Raw genomic sequence first — 13485 nt, 5'->3', positions numbered from 1 at the left:
AATCTCTTTATAAATTCTGGATACTAGACCTTTATCTGATATATCATTTCCAAATATTGTCTCCCATTGTGTAGGCTGTCTTTCTACTTTCTTGATGAAGTTCTTTGATGCACAAAAGTGTTTAATTTTGAGGAGCTCCCATTTATTTATTTCCTTCTTCAGTGTTCTTGCTTTAGGTTTAAGGTCCATAAAACCGCCTCCAGTTGTAAGATCCATAAGATATCTCCCAACATTTTCCTCTAACTGTTTTATGGTCTTAGACCTAATGTTTAGATCTTTGATCCATTTTGAGTTAACTTTTGTATAGGGTGTGAGAGATGGGTCTTCTTTCATTCTTTTGCATATGGATATCCAGTTCTCTAGGCACCATTTATTGAAGAGACTGTTCTGTCCCAGGTGAGTTGGCTTGACTGCCTTATCAAAGATCAAATGTCCATAGATGAGAGGGTCTATATCTGAGCACTCTATTCGATTCCATTGGTCGATATATCTATCTTTATGCCAATACCATGCTGTTTTGACCACTGTGGCTTCATAATATGCCTTAAAGTCAGGCAGTGTGAGACCTCCAGCTTCGTTTTTTTTCCTCAAGATGTTTTTAGCAATTCGGGGCACCCTGCCCTTCCAGATAAATTTGCTTATTGGTTTTTCTATTTCTGAAAAATAAGTTGCTGGGATTTTGATTGGTATTGCATTGAATCTGTAAATCAATTTAGGTAGGATTGACATCTTAACTATATTTAGTCTTCCAATCCATGAACACGGTATGCCCTTCCATCTATTTAGGTCTTCTGTGATTTCTTTTAACAGTTTTTTGTAGTTTTCTTTATATAGGTTTTTTGTCTCTTTAGTTAAATTTATTCCTAGGTATTTTATTCTTTTAGTTGCAATTGTAAATGGGATTCGTTTCTTGATTTCCCCCTCAGCTTGTTCATTACTAGTGTATAGAAATGCTACAGATTTTTGAATGTTGATCTTGTAACCTGCTACTTTGCTGTACTCATTTATTAGCTCTAGTAGTTTTGTTGTGGGTTTTTCCGGGTTTTCGAAGTATAGTATCATATCGTCTGCAAACAGTGATAGTTTTACTTCTTCCTTTCCAATTTTGATGCCTTGTATTTCTTTTTCTTGTCTAATTGCTCTGGCTAGAACCTCCAACACAATGTTGAATAATAGTGGTGATAGTGGACATCCTTGTCTTGTTCCTGATCTTAGGGGGAAAGTTTTCAATTTTTCCCCATTGAGGATGATATTAGCTGTGGGTTTTTCATATATTCCCTCTGTCATTTTAAGGAAGTTCCCCTGTATTCCTATCTTTTGAAGTGTTTTCAACAGGAAAGGATGTTGAATCTTGTCAAATGCCTTCTCTGCATCAATTGAGATGATCATGTGATTTTTCTGCTTTGATTTGTTGATATGGTGTATTACATTAATTGATTTTCTTATGTTGAACCATCCTTGCATACCTGGGATGAATCCTACTTGGTCATGATGTATAATTCTTTTAATGTGTTGTTGGATACGATTTGCTAGAATTTTATTGAGGATTTTTGCATCTATATTCATTAGAGAGATTGGTCTGTAGTTTTTTTTTTTTTGTAATATCTTTGCCTGGTTTTGGTATGAGGGTGATGTTGGCTTCATAGAATGAATTAGGCAGTTTTCCCTCCACTTCGATTTTTTTGAAGAGTTTGAGGAGAATTGGTACTAATTCTTTCTGGAACGTTTGGTAGAATTCACATGTGAAGCCATCTGGTCCTGGACTTTTCTTTTTAGGAAGCTTTTGAATGACTAATTCAATTTCTTTACTTGTGATTGGTTTGTTGAGGTCATCTATGTCTTCTTGAGTCAAAGTTGGTTGTTCATGTCTTTCCAGGAACCCGTCCATTTCATCTAAATTGTTGTATTTATTAGCGTAAAGTTGTTCATAGTATCCTGTTATTACCTCCTTTATTTCTGTGAGGTCAGTAGTTATGTCTCCTCTTCCATTTCTGATCTTATTTATTTGCATCCTCTCTCTTCTTCTTTTTGTCAATCTTGATAAGGGCCCATCAATCTTATTGATTTTCTCATAGAACCAACTTCTGGTCTTATTGATTTTCTCTACTGTTTTCATATTTTCAATTTCATTTATTTCTGCTCTAATCTTTGTTATTTCTTTCCTTTTGCTTGCTTTGGGATTAGTTTGCTGTTCTTTCTCCAGTTCTTCCAAGTGAACAGTTAATTCCTGCATTTTTGCCTTTTCTTCTTTTCTGATATAGGCATTTAGGGCAATAAATTTCCCTCTTAGCACTGCCTTTGCTGCATCCCATAAGTTTTGATATGTTGTGTTTTCATTTTCATTTGCCTCGAGGTATTTACTAATTTCTCTTGCAATTTCTTCTTTGACCCACTCGTTGTTGAAGAGTGTGTTGTTGAGCCTCCATGTATTTGTGAATTTTCTGGCATTCCGCCTATTATTGATTTCCAACTTCATTCCTTTATGATCCGAGAAAGTGTTGTGTATGATTTCAATCTTTTTAAATTTGTTAAGACTTGCTTTGTGACCCAGCACATGGTCTATCTTTGAGAATGATCCATGAGCACTTGAGAAAAAGGTGTATCCTGCTGTTGTGGGATGTAATGTCCTATAAATGTCTGTTAAGTCTAGCTCCTTTATAGTAATATTCAGATTCTCTATTTCTTTATTGATCCTCTGTCTAGATGTTCTGTCCATTGATGAGAGTGTTGAATTGAAGTCTCCAACTATTATGATATTTGTGTCTATTTCCCTTTTCAGTGTTTGCAGTGTATTCCTCACGTATTTTGGGGCATTCTGGTTCGGTGCATAAATATTTATGATTGTTATGTCTTCTTGTTTAATTGTTCCTTTTATTAGTATATAGTGTCCTTCTTTGTCTCTTTTAACTGTTTTACATTTGAAGTCTAACTTGTTGGATATTAGTATAGCCACTCCTGCTATTTTCTGGTTGTTATTTGCATGAAATATCTTTTCCCAACCTTTCACTTTCAACCTATGTTTATCTTTGGGTCTAAGATGTGTTTCCTGTAGACAGCATATAGAAGGATCCTGTTTTTTAATCCATTCTGCCAATCTATGTCTTTTGATTGGGGAATTCAGTCCATTGACATTTAGTGTTATTACTGTTTGGATAATATTTTCCTCTGCCATTTTGCCTTTTGTATTATATATATATCATATCTGACTTTCCTTCTTTCTACACTCTTCTCCATACCTCTCTCTTCTGTCTTTTCAGTTCTGACTCTAGTGCTCCCTTTAGTATTTCTTGCAGAGCTGGTCTCTTGGTCACAAATTCTCTCAGTGACTTTTTGTCTGAGAATGTTTTAATTTCTCCCTCATTTTTGAAGGACAATTTTGCTGGATATAGGAGTCTTGGTTGGCAGTTTTTCTCTTTTAGTAATTTAAATATATCACCCCACTGTCTTCTAGCCTCCATGGTTTCTGCTGAGAAATCTACACATAGTCTTATTGGGTTTCCCTTGTATGTGATGGATTGTTTTTCTCTTGCTGCTTTCAAGATCCTCTCTTTCCCTTTGACCTCTGACATTCTAACTAGTAAGTGTCTTGGAGAACGCCTATTTGGGTCTAATCTCTTTGGGGTGCGCTGCACTTCTTGGATCTGTAATTTTAGGTCTTTCATAAGAGTTGGGAAATTTTCAGTGAAAATTTCTTCCATTAGTTTTTCTCCTCCTTTTCCCTTCTCTTCTCCTTCTGGGACACCCACAACACGTATATTTGTGCGCTTCATATTGTCCTTGAGTTCCCTGATACCCTGTTCAAATTTTTCCATTCTTTTCCCGATAGTTTCTGTTTGTTTTTGGAATTCAGATGTTCCATCCTCCAAATCACTAATTCTATCTTCTGTCTCTTTGAATCTATCATTGTAGGTATCCATTGTTTTTTCTATCTTTTCTACTTTGTCCTTCACTTCCATAAGTTCTGTGATTTGTTTTTTCAGTTTTTCTATTTCTTCTTTATGTTCAGCCCATGTCTTCTTCATGTCCTCCCTCAATTTATCAATTTCGTTTTTGAAGAAGTTTTCCATTTCTGTTTGTATATTCAGCATTAGTTGTCTCAGCTCCTGTATCTCATTTGAACTATTGGTTTGTTCCTTTGACTGGGCCATATTTTCAATTATTTGAGCGTGATCCGTTATCTTCCATTGGCGTCTGCGCATTTAGACAGATTTCCCTGGGTATTGGATCCAAAAGTTTGGAATATTTTTCTGTGAAATCTTTGGGTTCTGTTTTTCTTATCCTGCCCAGTAGGTGGCGCTCGTGGCACACGTTTGTCTGCGGGCCCACCAGTAAAAGGTGCTGTGGGACCTTTAACGTTGGAAAACTCTCGCCATCCGGGAGGTTCGCTAGCCGAAGCGGCTTGAGCCGGCCCGGGTTCCGAACGCAGGGAGGGTTGCTGGCCACCGCAGCCCGGGAAAGAGCCCGTCCAAATTTCCTAATCGGCCCTGGGCGACAAGCGTGGAGGGAGGGCGCCAGCGGCAGCAGCCTGCCCCGGAGAGTGCACGTTCCCTGGGAGTCACGGGTTTGGAAGGGGCCTCCCGCACCCGTCACCGTTCTCCGCGGCCTGGGGATTTCCGATCCAATTCTCTCAGTTGGTCCGGGGGGCCGCGCGTGGTGTGGGCGCCAGCCGCCGTGGTTTCAGGGGACCGCCTCTCCAATTCTCCCAGCCGGCCCGGGAAGGGGGAAGGGAGTGACTCCGGCCGCTTGCCACCCCGCCCGGTAAGGCCCGCGCGCCTCGGCGATCTCACCCGAGCTGCTTCTCTCAGCCAGCCAGCCGTTCCAGGATGGGGTACGCTGTCTTTTTTATCTCTGTTGTGGCTTTGGGCGCTTTCTGTATTGTTTCTACTCCCCTAGTAGCTGTCCTGGGGAAGAAACTAAGATCTGCGCGTCTTACTAAGCCGCCATCTTCCTGGGGTGCATTTTTTTTTTTCTTTTAAAGGGCGACTACCCAAGGCATGGGGCCCTGAGCCACTTCCCGCATACCTTTGTTGGCAGCTCCCTTTTGTTTCTTCCCTGCTTTCTCTCCCCTAATAAATCTGTTTCTATGCTTTAACCCGCTGCCTCGTGTGGAATCCTTGCAGACTCTATGCCTGACAGTAATGCCTGTAACAGCAAAGGAAAAAGAAAGACTATTAGAAACCGAAGGTTGAGCACGAAGTAAAAAAAGTCCTGTGTTCCCATCTGGTTTCTGGTCACTGACCCACGTGGGTAACTCTTCATTCTTCTAAGTATAGGCTTTTCCGGGACCTCAGGTCCTCTCTCAGCTCTTTCCGGGAGCTCTGAAAGTGGTCCAGGGAGCTTTGGATTCTTTTCCCTAATGCCACTCCGCAGGAAACTCACAACTCCTCTCTGCATCCACTCCATTCCTGCCATGGCCGGTTGGGGGAGGAGAACCCAGCCAGGCCCACCTGGGAAAGGCAGCACAGGTGTCCTTTCTGCCCTCTGATTCCCAAACTTATTTAGGGATTCAATTTCAACGCACCCATCCACTGGGCAATTGCGGCAGAAAAGGGGTAGGAGCTGGCGTGCCTTTTGAGTGCTCAGAGATGCTCTCAAGCTAATTCAATATCCCCCCAACCCAAACCTGACCCTTCTCCCAGCTCCCAGATATTTCCGGTTCCTCTGAGGCAGGAAAAACGCAGCTCAGATATTCTTCTACAACTGCTGTTTTATGATATGAATATTATATTCTGAACGCTTAAAAATAGAATATTCAAAAACTTAAGTCTCAAAACACTTTCTGTCAACTACTATAGCTCTGCTGTGGGATTTAAAATCTGTTTTTGAAACTCAAAAACTGAAATAACTCTTCTTTTTCTTTTTATTGCTACTGTACTATCCCTAAGGAAGAAAATTTAGGAATAAATGTGAAGTGATACAGCCATCAAATACAATGTGTGGTACTTTTTTGTACCCTAATTTGAACAAACCTTTTAATAATATTACAAGGTAACAGGGAATTTGAACACTGATTGAATATTTGGTAATAGTGAAGAATTATCATAAATTTGAATGTATAACAGTGTTGCATGAGTTGGTTTTTTTTTTAAAGAATCCTTTTCTTTTAGAGAATAGTGAAGTAGTTATGGATGAAATAAGACATCTGGGATTTGTTTCAAAACAATCCAAAGGCAAGGGAAATGGAGAGTAAGCAGAAGCTGAATGAAACAATATTTGTTGGTAATTTTGAAGCTGGAAGATGAATAAATGGGGGCTCGTTACACTATTTTCTCTATTTTGGGATCTGTTTGGACATTTCCATAATTAAAAAGTTGAAATTCAAAAGCTAACATTGGCACTTATTTTTCTTTGAATTGCTACTGTAGCAATGCTTCCTTAAAGGAGTGAATTTGAAATGCCCAAATTCCACTGAAGCCTAAGTTGGGTGATGCAAATTTAATAGGAAAAAAACACAAACATATCAGTAATTAGCTTATAATGATGGTAATGATGATAATTTTCTTGTTAAATCGTAATGTTGTTTACTTTTGTTGATTAAGGAAGTAACTTCAGTAAGCTTTTCTTCATTAGTGGACAAAAGTGAATATGCTTTCATTTCCCCCCTTCCTCCTACTGTTTGGGTGCCCCTAACTATTTTTGCAGATTGCAATTTACTTTGACCCAGTTATTGCTATGGCATTTGTGGGATTCTTTTCCTAACCTCTAAAAATGGATTCACCGATTTCCTAGAAGAGAAAGTATTGATTTTCTTAGGTGAATATATACTTAATAGATTTATATAGTGCCATTTCTTCCAAAGAAAAATTCCAACAAGGAAACTTTAGGTACAAATTAGCCATACAAATATATTCATACAAGATCATTGTTTTTGGTAGTTTATTTTAACTCCAAGCTGACTGAAGGAAATCATCTAGACATATTTATTTACAGATAAGAAGTCGCATGAAGGAATAAAGACCTCTGTTTATAAAGATAAATATTATGTAAATTTATACAGACAAAATGTAAAAGTTTTGTACTTCAGAGATACCATTTGCCTGTTTCCTAGAAATGAAAATTAAAATTTAAGTATCTTCTTTATATAAAAGGCTCAGAAGTTAAGGGGGATACATAAATGAGTGAAAATACCTAGAGTTGTGTTTCATAACATATGGGTATGGGCTGGGCCTTTGCCAGGGATATCTACATGGTGCACGATGAGTTATTTAGCCTAAAATATTTTCCCACAATCTGGGTTGCTTATCTACATGATCTAAAATGAAATCAAATATGGCTCAGATCCATAGCACCCACGTACGCACAGTTCACCTGCTAAGAGCCAGCTTCTCCCACTCTGCTTGGTCAATCGACTTCTCAGAAGAGCAATTAATCATTATTTATGTGATAGACACTATATCAAGTGCTAAAGTTACAGCGATGAACAGGACGTAGCCCCTGACCTCCTGGAGCTTGCATTCTGGGGGAAAGATGGAGTTTAAATTGCTTCAGATATGAGCAATTTAATTGACATCCTGATGACTGTCAGGATACTGTTGATGCGTTTTCATTACTCTTGTGTCAGAGGTTCCCAAGATCACCCCCAGGTTCAGTTATTCCCTGGGAGGACTCCTGAGACTTCAGCATATAGCTGTATCCCTGGCTATGATTTATTACTGTGAAAGGATGCCAAACACAATCAACAAAGGGAAAAGGTGCATGGGGTGAAGTCTGGGGAAAACAAGGTACAAGCGTCCAAGGGTCTTCTCCCAGTGGAGTCACGCAGGTGTGCTTAATTCCCCCCAGTAATGAGTTGTGACATGTGAAATACTGTCTACCAAGAATGCTTAATGGAGACTCAGTGCCCAGGGTATTTATTGGAGGCTGGTCCTGTAGGTAGCCTCTGCCTGGCCCGTACCAGAATTCCAGACTCCCAGAAGGAAAGTGGGTGTGCGGCACAAACCAAATTGTTTATTTAAACAGTTTAGGCTCCAAAGCCACTATTATAAGTTAATGGTGGAGACACTCCTGAAATCCAAGTTTCAGGATACGAGTCAAGGGAAAATCTTGCAAGCAGGACTTTTCAAGGAGAGCAGCCTGGGCTCACTCTGTGAAATCCTTTCTGCATACTGAGACTGGGCAGGTTGTTCATAGGGTCAGCCAAGCCTCCAAAAAGACGAAGAGGCTGCAGTCACAGAGTTCCTAGAGTTATTCTCCTGGAAATTCTATTCCCCATGCAGTCATCTCCAGTCGGGACAGATACTCTTATTCTTACCTGGAAAGAGCAGCAGTGCAAAGGAGGACAAAATGGGGTAGACAGACAAAGAGGGAGAGCAGAGTCCTTACCCTGAGCCCAGCCCCAAGTTAGATGAGGTAATGAGTCAAGTAGAGAAGGTAATTGGGGTGTGGGCATGGGTGTGCCCTGAAGAGTCTGTTACACTGGTCCCTTCTGAGCCTTGTCATTAAGGAGATGACTCATTGTGCATCTCCCAGACAGGTCATCATGAGGTGGCTGAAATGTAGTCATAGATGCATGATGACTAATGATTTTTTATGACATATAACTTATGAAACAATGTAGCAAGATGGCACCAGTGGCATTATAGGAGATGGTGCCTGGAACAGAATTATAGATGTAAATGACATAGCTGGCAACCATATAGGTGATTGTGTCAGAGTTTCAAGGTGACTTGGTAAGGGTTACAGGAGATGCAGTAAATCCCCAGGTGGGGCTTGAAGGACGTTGCCCTCACCAGACAGAATAGTGTGACCAACAGTCTACCGTATCTCCCATGAGACACCAGAGACTGGAGAAGCCACATTCACAAAACATAACGGCAGCCTGATGTCTTCTGAGTGCTTTGCTAAAAATATATATATGTTGAGCTTGTCATGCTAACTTTAACATTTATAAGATGTATTGCTGGATGCTCATTTTCTCCAGGCCTCAAGCTCCATAGGTGGAAATGCCTGGGAAATTAGGCTCTGGATAAGTGCCTGTTTATAGCTTCAACTTGGAAGTGAAGCCTGGGCAGTGGCCTTGAAATGGAATTGACCAGCACATGGAGGAAGCAATGAGACTTTCAAACTCAGCTTCAGTCAAATCATCAGGATTCAATGAGATAGACTAAAGAGCCGAGTGTTTTTTTTTTATTTTCCTTTTCAGGCGATATAAAATATCTCTCACACACTCAAGTCTTTTGGAATTTACGTACCAGTAAAATAAAATATATATATATATATATATATATATATATATTTTGAAGTCAAAGGACCCACATGTCAACATGTCAACATACACTGTAATAATGCATTCTTTAAAAAAAAGTCAAGAGTAAAAAATTAGGAAGGCCACAATGTCAGGACAAAAACAATGACTAAATTAATTTTATCATTAAAAAAACTCACTACTTTATACATATACTTCGTAAGTAAGAGGATATAAAGTAAATCTGAAAAATATTTGAAGGTGCAGAGTGCTTGGCACTGAGCCAAAGTTAGCCTTCACAGGTTTTTTCTTCCCAAGGAGCTCAGTGACCACCAATACCCATGAGTTTTCCCATCACCCACAGCAATCCTGAGGTTATTACTTGGTGAGTTTTTCTAGGTACCACTAGATGGTACCTGAAGGTCCCTCAGTCCCTAGTGGTCCTGGAATAAAAAACTCATGGATTAAATATGTGACTCCATATGCTCACTTGAAAAGATAGGCATTATTTTCTTATGAACCAAATTCATGAGCATCCAATCAGCAATAAATAAATAAGTTCATACAACTTATTAAAATGATTTTCTAACCTTAGTGTAATGGGAAAGGACTTAGAGTTGGAACCTTGGGTTAGAATCATAGTTCCACCACCTCCAAGTTCCTTGACCTTCTTAGGTCATTTAAGCTCATCTGTCTAATGGTGGGAAGTTAATGCACAAAGAATTAAAAGGAAGGGGAGAGGAAAGCAGATAATACCATCTAGCATAACACCTAGCAAGAAAATTAGAGTTAAAACGTGCAATTGTTATTAAAAACAGGGAGGTGGAAAGTTAAGTCTTATTTGTGCGTGGCAAAAAGAATTGGTACATTCACCTTCTTGCCTAAATTCAAGATAACTGTTTGGGTGCAGCATTTTCCTGGAAAGCCAGACCACTTGAAAAAGTTACTGATGAGGACATGTTATCATATTATGGATGCCCAGTACTTCTGAACATCCTTTTTGTGTTTGGGGAATTAACTCAGAAAACTCAGTGCTCTAGGCTTCTCTGCAGGCATGTTGTTACATAAGCTCCAACAAACAGCCACCTGAGATAGAATTTGATTCAGCAGTGGACAGTTTAAGGACTTTGGCTCCATGTAGGATTTCTTTGGTTCATGGCAGAGGTTGCAGCACTTAGGAGGAACAGCATGCATTCCCCAGGTACAGAAATGGCTTTGGCACTGGTGTCTAGAAGTTTTAGTTACATTCATTTCCAGGCAGCATTGTAAACTGTGACAGTTCCTGCTTGATGACAGCAGTGACACAAGAGCAAAGTTTCTTCATCAAGTTAGTCTGCTACATGGTTTGGGACACTGGAGCCTCACACCAGGTCCCAACAACTCTGTGACCCAATACTATTTTAATTATATCATTTGCTGCCTAACCAACCAGAGTCAGCTTCTGTTTCTTGCAAGAACCTAGACCGATGCATATACCATGACTTTTCTAAACTACAATGGGGTCATGTCTTACCTTTGCTTAAAATGCTTCAGTGGTTCTCCCTGTGATCATGATAAAGTCCAAATATCCTATCTTATCATACAAGGTTTTGCTTACCTCTTTAGCCTCACCTTTCACCGCAGCATATGCTGCAAGCTCTCTGCCATTACCCACAGTTTTCAAGTTCTTCTTTTCCCTGGATCTACTGTGTATGCTATTTCTGGAAGGAATGGAAGGCCACTGAAGGTTCAAAAACATCGAAGGAAATAAGGTTATCAGAGCTATAAATTCAATTCAATTAATAAGGCAGAAATATGTAAATTGGATTGAAAAGGAGAGGAACTGAATTCAATAACTTTAATTAAATTATTTTGGCTAAATCTGCTTCTCAGATTATGACAGATTATTTAAAATATAACAGAAAAAAAGAAAAATAAGTCTAAGAGTTTAGATTCATTCCAAAATTTAACAAAATCCCCAAATGATCTTTAATCAATAAAGGTTCTTAGTTGTGGACAACGAAACATGATTTGTGGCAGAAACTGGTAGTTTCCCTTTGGCATCCATTCTCCTTTTCTAACTGTAATAAAATCTCTAATTTTTAACTCCTGTTATGACCACCCGAAATAAAGACTGTGGTTTGGAAATTCCTCACCAATGACCCAGCAATTCCATTCCTAGGTATCTATCCTCAAAGAGATGAAAACATATGTACACACAAACTTGTATATGAATTATTTTTAATAGCCAAAAGGTGGAAACAACCCAAATATCCATCAACAGATGAGTGGATAAACAAAGTGTATTATGTACATGCAATGGAATATTGTCCTGTCATTAAAAGGACTGAAAATCTGACACATGCTATGATTTGGATGAGCCTGGAAAACATTACTCTAAGTGAAAGAGGTAGACACAAAAGGCCACATGTTGTATAATTCTTTTTATATGATAAATCCAGAAGAGGCAAAGTCATAGAGATAGAAAGCAAATTAGAGGTTACCAGGGGCTGGGTGGAGAGAGGAAAGGAAGAGTGATTATTAATGGGTACAGGGTGGTTTTATGGAGTGATTAATTAATTGTATCTGATGTGAATTTCACCTCAATTAAAAAAGAAAAAACTACATTTCCCAGCCTCTCTTCTATTTGGTCACTTACATATGTTCTGGCCAATGGGATGTAATTGAAAGTGATATCTTCCCGTAAAGAGAAGAAGATATCCACTCTTTTTTTTTTTTCCTTCTGACTGGTTATAATGCCAGTATTTTGGTGAACTATCTTAGCAAATGATGGTATCAATTTAGGGATGGTGAGTCAACAGATTGGAGTCCCTTGTAACACTCCATGAAGAGAAAAAAATTCAATCTTCTTTTGGGGGTCTTTAGTTTAGATGCTGAACCTATATCCTATCTAACAGACCAATTTCGGTGGTTAAGCAGAAACTTAATTCAACTAAGACTCTTAGAAAGGTCCCAGAATTTATGGGTGGATTGGTGCCAGGATTGGAGGTGACGCAGTAGGAAACAAAGCTCCAACCATTCTAAACTACTAGCCTGGCCAAGACCTTGCACCTCCCTCCTGGGACTGTGCACTAGATGCCAAAACTGTCCCCTCTGCTGAAAACGTGGTGCCTCTAGCACTATCACTGCCAGAAAACTAGTGCTTTGTTCCCTCCCATGTTTCACTTCTCATTGGGTCTCCGTCTGGCCCATGAGTATCACATGAGCTGAAGTTGAGTCATATACATGTGTCCTCACTGCAAGAAATGCTGGAAAAGTGCATTTCTGGCTTCCGCTTTGGACGGGGGGGGCTCAATAGGGGCGCCATGTGCAGCCCCCCACGTTGTGCATTGCAGAGCTGCAAGGGGCACCCTTCACCAGTCTGGTTATGTGAGCAGCGCTTCTCCTCTTACAGGCTGATTTCCCTCTTGTGTCGCAGAGTTTTCAGGCACTCAGCAGGCGTCTTCCCACCTGGGGATTCACTTCTTCCTTCTAGTGGGTTCACGTTCACACATGTAGAGCAAACTCCCCGGCATCTCACAGCGTCGCGTTGGAGATGCCCGGGCAGAAAAAGAAAATACACAGTGAGTGCTCGAGGTGGAATGTTATCAGCAAGAGATGCGTGACACCCCCAAGAGAGCCTCTTTTGTTGCTCATATGTGGCCTTTCTCTCCAGCCAACACAACAAGCAAACTCACCACCCTCCCCCTGTCTACGTGTGACATGATTCCCAGGGGTGTGGACCTTCCTGGCAACATGGGACAGAAATCCTAGAATGAGCCAAGACTCAGCATCAAGGGATTGAGAACACTTTCTCGACCAAAAGGGGGAAGAGTGAAATGAGACAAAATAAAGTGTCAATGGCTGAGAGATTCCAAACAGAGTCAGGAGGTTATCCTGGAGGTTATTCTTATGCGTTAAGTAGATATCACCTTGTTAGTCAAGATGTAATGGAGAGGCTGGAGGGAACTGCCTGAAAATGTAGAGCTGTGTTCCAATAGCCATGTTTCTTGATGATGATTTTATAGTGATACAGCTTTCATAGTGTGACTATGTGATTGTGAAAACCTGTGTCTGATGCTCCTTATATCTACCTTGTCAACAAATGAGTAGAACATGTGGAATGAAAATAAATAATAGGGGGAACAAATGTTAAAATAAATTTAGTTTGAAATGCTAGTGATCAATGAAAGCAAGGGGTAAGGGGTATGGTATGTATAATCTTTTTTTTCCTGTTTTCATTTTATTTCTTTTTCTGAATTGATGCAAATGTTCTAAGAAATGATGAATATGCAACTAACTGATGATATTGTGAATTACTG

The 13485-nt window shown here is 39.8% G+C and overlaps 1 long non-coding RNA gene across 1 annotated transcript in view; it reads right to left on the bottom strand.

Annotated features, from left to right (window-relative positions):
- Window positions 1–8440, bottom strand: part of LOC143668862 (uncharacterized) — a 41791-nt gene extending 33351 nt beyond the window's left edge. Inside the window, exons 1-2 of the long non-coding RNA XR_013168595.1 lie at window positions 8323–8440; window positions 5023–5142 (exon numbers count right to left, since the gene is read on the bottom strand). This is a non-coding gene — a long non-coding RNA (uncharacterized LOC143668862). The remainder of the gene's footprint in view (window positions 1–5022; window positions 5143–8322) is intronic.
- Window positions 8441–13485: the final 5045 nt, after the last annotated feature.

This window comes from Tamandua tetradactyla, chromosome 25 (assembly GCF_023851605.1).
Source record: "Tamandua tetradactyla isolate mTamTet1 chromosome 25, mTamTet1.pri, whole genome shotgun sequence".
NCBI lineage: Eukaryota > Metazoa > Chordata > Mammalia > Pilosa > Myrmecophagidae > Tamandua > Tamandua tetradactyla.
The sequence above is the reverse complement of the archived record's forward strand: the minus strand, read 5'-3'. Positions and strand labels throughout refer to the sequence as shown.